The sequence below is a fragment of the Hippocampus bargibanti genome, linkage group LG07 (assembly GCF_051943395.1).
Source record: "Hippocampus bargibanti isolate YZ-2025 linkage group LG07, ASM5194339v1, whole genome shotgun sequence".
Taxonomy (NCBI): domain Eukaryota; kingdom Metazoa; phylum Chordata; class Actinopteri; order Syngnathiformes; family Syngnathidae; genus Hippocampus; species Hippocampus bargibanti.
Genome location: NC_142740.1, coordinates 8,402,700 through 8,407,699, shown reverse-complemented (window position 1 = coordinate 8,407,699; position 5,000 = coordinate 8,402,700). Strand labels below are relative to the sequence as shown.

The 5,000-nt window shown below is 44.8% G+C and overlaps 1 long non-coding RNA gene across 1 annotated transcript in view; it reads right to left on the bottom strand.

The window, feature by feature from the left end:
• Positions 1 to 5,000, bottom strand: part of LOC148895348 (uncharacterized) — an 88,488-nt gene that overhangs the window by 280 nt on the left and 83,208 nt on the right. Inside the window, exon 6 of the long non-coding RNA XR_016115649.1 lies at positions 1 to 55. This exon is cut by the window's left edge and continues 280 nt beyond it. This is a non-coding gene — a long non-coding RNA (uncharacterized LOC148895348). The remainder of the gene's footprint in view (positions 56 to 5,000) is intronic.

Here is a 5,000-nt window from a genome sequence, read left to right as displayed (position 1 = left end):
CGCCGCTTCCCATGACGGCTAAGAATTGGTGAGTCCACACGCTTCCTGGGAGGGTCTGCTGAGCACAAGTCCGATTTCAGTAATTCATTGAAGTAAACCCTCACCTTTCCCATGAGTACTTTGTAATTCATTGTTTTGTCACACCCCGGCCTGATGACAGTAATGCACTTTACTTTAGAGAAAGCCAATCCTCCATAAAGCGTCTCCAGTTGGTCATGAATGCTGCCGCTTGCCTCTTGACTGATATTCGTAAGCGGGAGCACATAGCCCTTCATCTGGCATCCCTTCACTGGCTCTCTATACATTTTAGAGTTATTTTCAAGATCCTATTATTTATTAATAATATTAATAATATTAGTATTATTATTATTATTATTAATAATAATAATAATAATAATAATATAATAATAATAATAATATTAATAACAACAACAAAAACAACAATAATAATGATAATAATAATAATAATAATAATAATAATACATTTTAAACGCCTTTCAAAGCTCTTAAGGACACTTTACAGTCACAGACAAGCATAAGTACTATAATAAATAAAATACAATCACAAATAGAATGCAATAAATAAAATACAATTATAATTAGAAACAAGAGAGAGAGCTAAACAGAAAATGCAATTTTAAATAGGTGGGTTTTGAGATGGGACTTGAAGGTGGAAGAGAATCAATGTTACGAATGTTAGGAGGAAGTGAGTTCCAAAGTTTTGGGGCAGCGCAGCTGAAGGCTCTGTCAGCCGTCGTTCTGAGACAGGCAGGGGGGGGGGGGGGGGGCACACAAAGGTGGAGGGGGGAAGAGGATCTCAGGGAACGAGAGGGAATAGAAATTTGAAGCAGGTCAGATAAGTATGGGGGGGGGGGGGGCAAGGTTATGGATCGCTTTAAATGTATAAAGAAGAATTTTAAAGTTGATTCTATATTTGACCGGGAGCCAGTGGAGCTCTTGGAGGACGGGGGTGCTGTGGTGAAAGGATGACGTTCTGGTGATGATCCGGGCTGAAGAATTCTGGATAAGTTGAAGTTTGTGGAGAAGTTCCTGAGGCACACCAAAGAGAAGTGAATTGCAATATGCAATCCGGGAGGTGACAAGACTATGAACGAGGATAGCAGTGGTGTGAGGAGTGAGAGACGGGCGAAGACGATTGATATTGCATCGGTGGACCGGGTTCAATTATTTAGATGGGAGTGGAAAGATAGTGCGCTGTCAAGAATGACACCTAGGCTTTTCACCTGATGGGAGGGAGAAACGGTGAAATTGTCAATAGTGAGAGAGAAACTGTTAGCTTTGCTCAAGGTGGATTTGGTACCAACGAGGAGAATTTCAGTTTTTTTCACTGTTAAGTTTGAGGAAGTTATGGGTAAACCAGGATTTAATTTCAGAGAGGCAGAGTGAAAGGGAAGAAGATGGAAGAGAGGCGCCGCGTTTGCTGGAGAGACACAGCTGGGTGGCATCCGCAAAGCAATTAAATTGTTTACCAAATTTGCGGAGAATATTGCCAAGGGGAAGAGGGTAGGTGATAAAGAGGAGCGGCCCCAGGACAGAGCTTTGGGGCACACCAGAAGAAACAGGAGAGGACTGTGAAGTGAAGGAGGTAATTTGAATGAACTGAGATTGGCCAGAAAGATAAGAGTGGAAGCAGCGTAGGAGCGTGTACGTGATCCCGATGGAGGAAAGTGGTAGAGTGCTTATGCAGATTAGTAAACATACTATGTTATTTCATGCTTAGATTAGTAAACATATTATGTTATTCCATGTTTAGCTTAGTACATATTATGTTATTGCATGTTTAGTTTAGTCTACATGGATTTATGAAGCTTATTAGTTGAATAGTTGTGAAAGCAGAATGTAACAACTATCAACTTTCAGTCTAAATGTTCTCCCAACACTTGTCCGTAGCTGATTGGACAACAGATCACTGCTGTGTGACTTCCAATACAGTAAGACCTCAACTTACGAACTTAATTGGTTCCCAGACAGAGTGTATAAGGCGAAAAGTGTGTATCACAAAAAAAAAAAAAATCCCATCGGAAACCATTAAAATGGGAATAATCCGTTCCCATGTTTCCATAAAATATACTTTTCAACTAAATAAGCCTTAAAACTACACACAACATTGGATTGGGTTGGATTGGATTTGCCTTTATTAGTTTCGCAGTGGAGAAATTTACATTTCACAGCAGCAAAGTTATGAAAGAAATGAAAGTAGAAAAGCAAAACACAGGAGCTGCTGGAAAGGCAGCCACTCTCGCGGCGCCGTCTTGAAGTCAAAAGAACAAAAAAAACCTAAATAACAAATAACATGACAACACAAAGACACTGAGAGACATTCATTCTTAAGCACTTTCTGTACCCTCTTTGTTACATAAAGCAGTTCCAGATGAAAGAGGAGAGGATCAAAGCGTCTCTTCACCAGTGGATCAGGGACACCATGGTGGAATGTGCACGTCGACTACAAGCTAAATGTTGAAACATACCTTATTCTATGTATAATAAATGCGCTATTGTGTTGTATAATGAAAGAAATACACTGCATTGTATCATAAAGTCACTTTATTTGCATTTGTGAAGGTCATTGATGGCTTAATGGAAGTGCGTTGGAGGTCGAAGGTCAAACGGAATTGCTGTTTGGAAAGAGGCACATTACATGAGGACTGTAATTAAAGAAATAAACTGCTGTAAAATAATGTTTTATTTACCTTTTTGATGGTCGTTGATGGCTTATGGAAGGAGAGTCACCTTCCATAAGGACTGTTGGTAACTTAACCTCTGGTGCTGTTCGGTCTTGTGCTTCCGCCGAAGATCACTCCGCCAGCCGTGGTGGGTGTGTATTATGAAAATAGTGCTTATTATAAGGTTGTCCCGATCAGATTGGCGACCAACGGGTAGCAATGTCAGCCCTGCCTGCAGCCTCGCAGGTGCTGGTCGTTTTAATCACTGACACTTAAAAGGACACCCGGCACGACCATCCAGTGTCAGTTCATTTTTTTGTTGCATGCTTTGTATGCATTGTGTATGCATTGTGTATGCAGTGCATGTGTTTGTTTAACCTTGGTGGACTTTTACACTTGATTTTCTTTTGATACTTTGTATTTTTTCCGTTCAGATGATTTTGATGTTTTACATTTTGTTCCTGCTGACCTTTATTTTAATACAATTTGTCAAACAACCTCCTGCTCACTCCTGCCTGCTTTTTGGGATCCGCACCCGCCATCACCACCTTGCAAAACGTGACAGAATGAACCGACCAACCATCGGATCCCACAGGTACATCGGACCCGTCTCATTTCCACCCTGTGCCTGGCAATGCTACGTCCACGTTAGCCCAAGCCTCGTCGAGTTTGAATTGCGTCACTCGACGAGCCGTAACGTCCACGTAAACGTCCGGCTGAGACCTCCTTCCAGGTGGCCGTCCAGGATGACACTGGGTGTTTGGCAGTGCACGCCCATGTCCAGCCACGCTGTCGTCATGCATGACGAATTGAGTCTCATCCACGACGAGCCGTGCAACGTCCGCGTCAACGTCAGTCCGAGGCCCCACTCACCGCTGGATCCCGGAGCGGCTCAGGACTGGTCTCGTTTCCCCGGTGCCGGGCAGTTCACGCCCACGTCGGCGTCCGGCCGAGACCTGGTCCCATACGGCCGTACGGGTGCCATTCTGCGCCTGGCCGTTTGACGTCCACGTTGAGCCATGCGCCGTCGCGTGACCGTGCGAGAGGGATCGCACTCGCGCCCACGACGATCCGTGCCGTGTCTTCGTCCACCCCAGGCCGAGTCCCGTTCCCATCAGGCCGCCGCCTGTCGTATGCTGGAGAGTCAGCGGTTGCCGTCTCCACCATTGTTCCCTGGCGAGTGGACCTTTTGGGAGACTGTTGGGACTTCTGGAAGCAGCCCCTTGAAGGGGGGGTACTGTCATGATCTGGTTGGCGACCAACGGGGGGCGCTGTCGGCCCCGCCTGCACCTGCACAGGTGCTGGTCGTCCCGATCAGATTGGCGACCAACGGGTAGCGACGTCAGCCCTGCCTGCAGACTCGCAGGTGCTGGTTGTTTTAATCACTGACACTTAAAAGGACACCCGGCACGACCATCCGGTGTCGGTTCATTGTTTGTTGCATGCTTTGTATGCATTGTGTATGCATTGTGTATGCAGTGCATGTGTTTGTTTAACCTTGGTGGACGTTTACACTTGATTTTCTTTTGATACTTTGTATTTTTTCCGTTCAGATGATTTTGATGTTTTACATCAGAATCAGAATCATCTTTATTGCCAAGTATATGTAGAACACACAAGGAATTTGTTTCCGGTAGAACACGCTGCACTAGTATTGTCGTAAAAAAAACTGCTAAGTGGCACTATACAGTTCCATTTTGGCTACTGTTCAAAGAGTTCAAAGAGTTCAAAGAGTTAATGGCTTGGGGGAAGAAGCTGTTTAAATGTCTGCTGGATTTGGTGCGCATGGATCGGTAGCGCCTGCCTGAGGGGAGTAGCTGGAAAAGGTGGTGGGCAGGGTGCGGAGGGTTCAGTAGGATTTTCCGCGCCCTAGTTTGGATTCTTGCAGTGTGCAAGTCCTCGAGAGTGGGTAGGGCGGTGCCAATGATTTTTTCCGCCTTCCTAACTCTCCGTTGAAGTCGGATTTTGTCCATTTTTGTGGCGGCCCCGAACCAAACGGTGATGGAAGAACACAGGATGGATTCGATGACAGCCGTGTAGAAATGTTATGACAGCAGTGTAGAAATGTTAACATTTTGTTCCTGCTGACCTTTATTTTAATACAATTTGTCAAACAACCTCCTGCTCACTCCTGCCTGCTTTTTGGGATCCGCACCTGCCATCACCACCTCGCGAACCGTGACAGCGAGAGCGTCCGTGAAGAGTTAGTAGAGCGCGCGGTCAAGACAATCCATCCATGATTTTGCGGAATTTAACACAAGGAGATATGATTGAGCTTGAATATTTCATTGTGTAATAATATGTTTTGAATGTTGA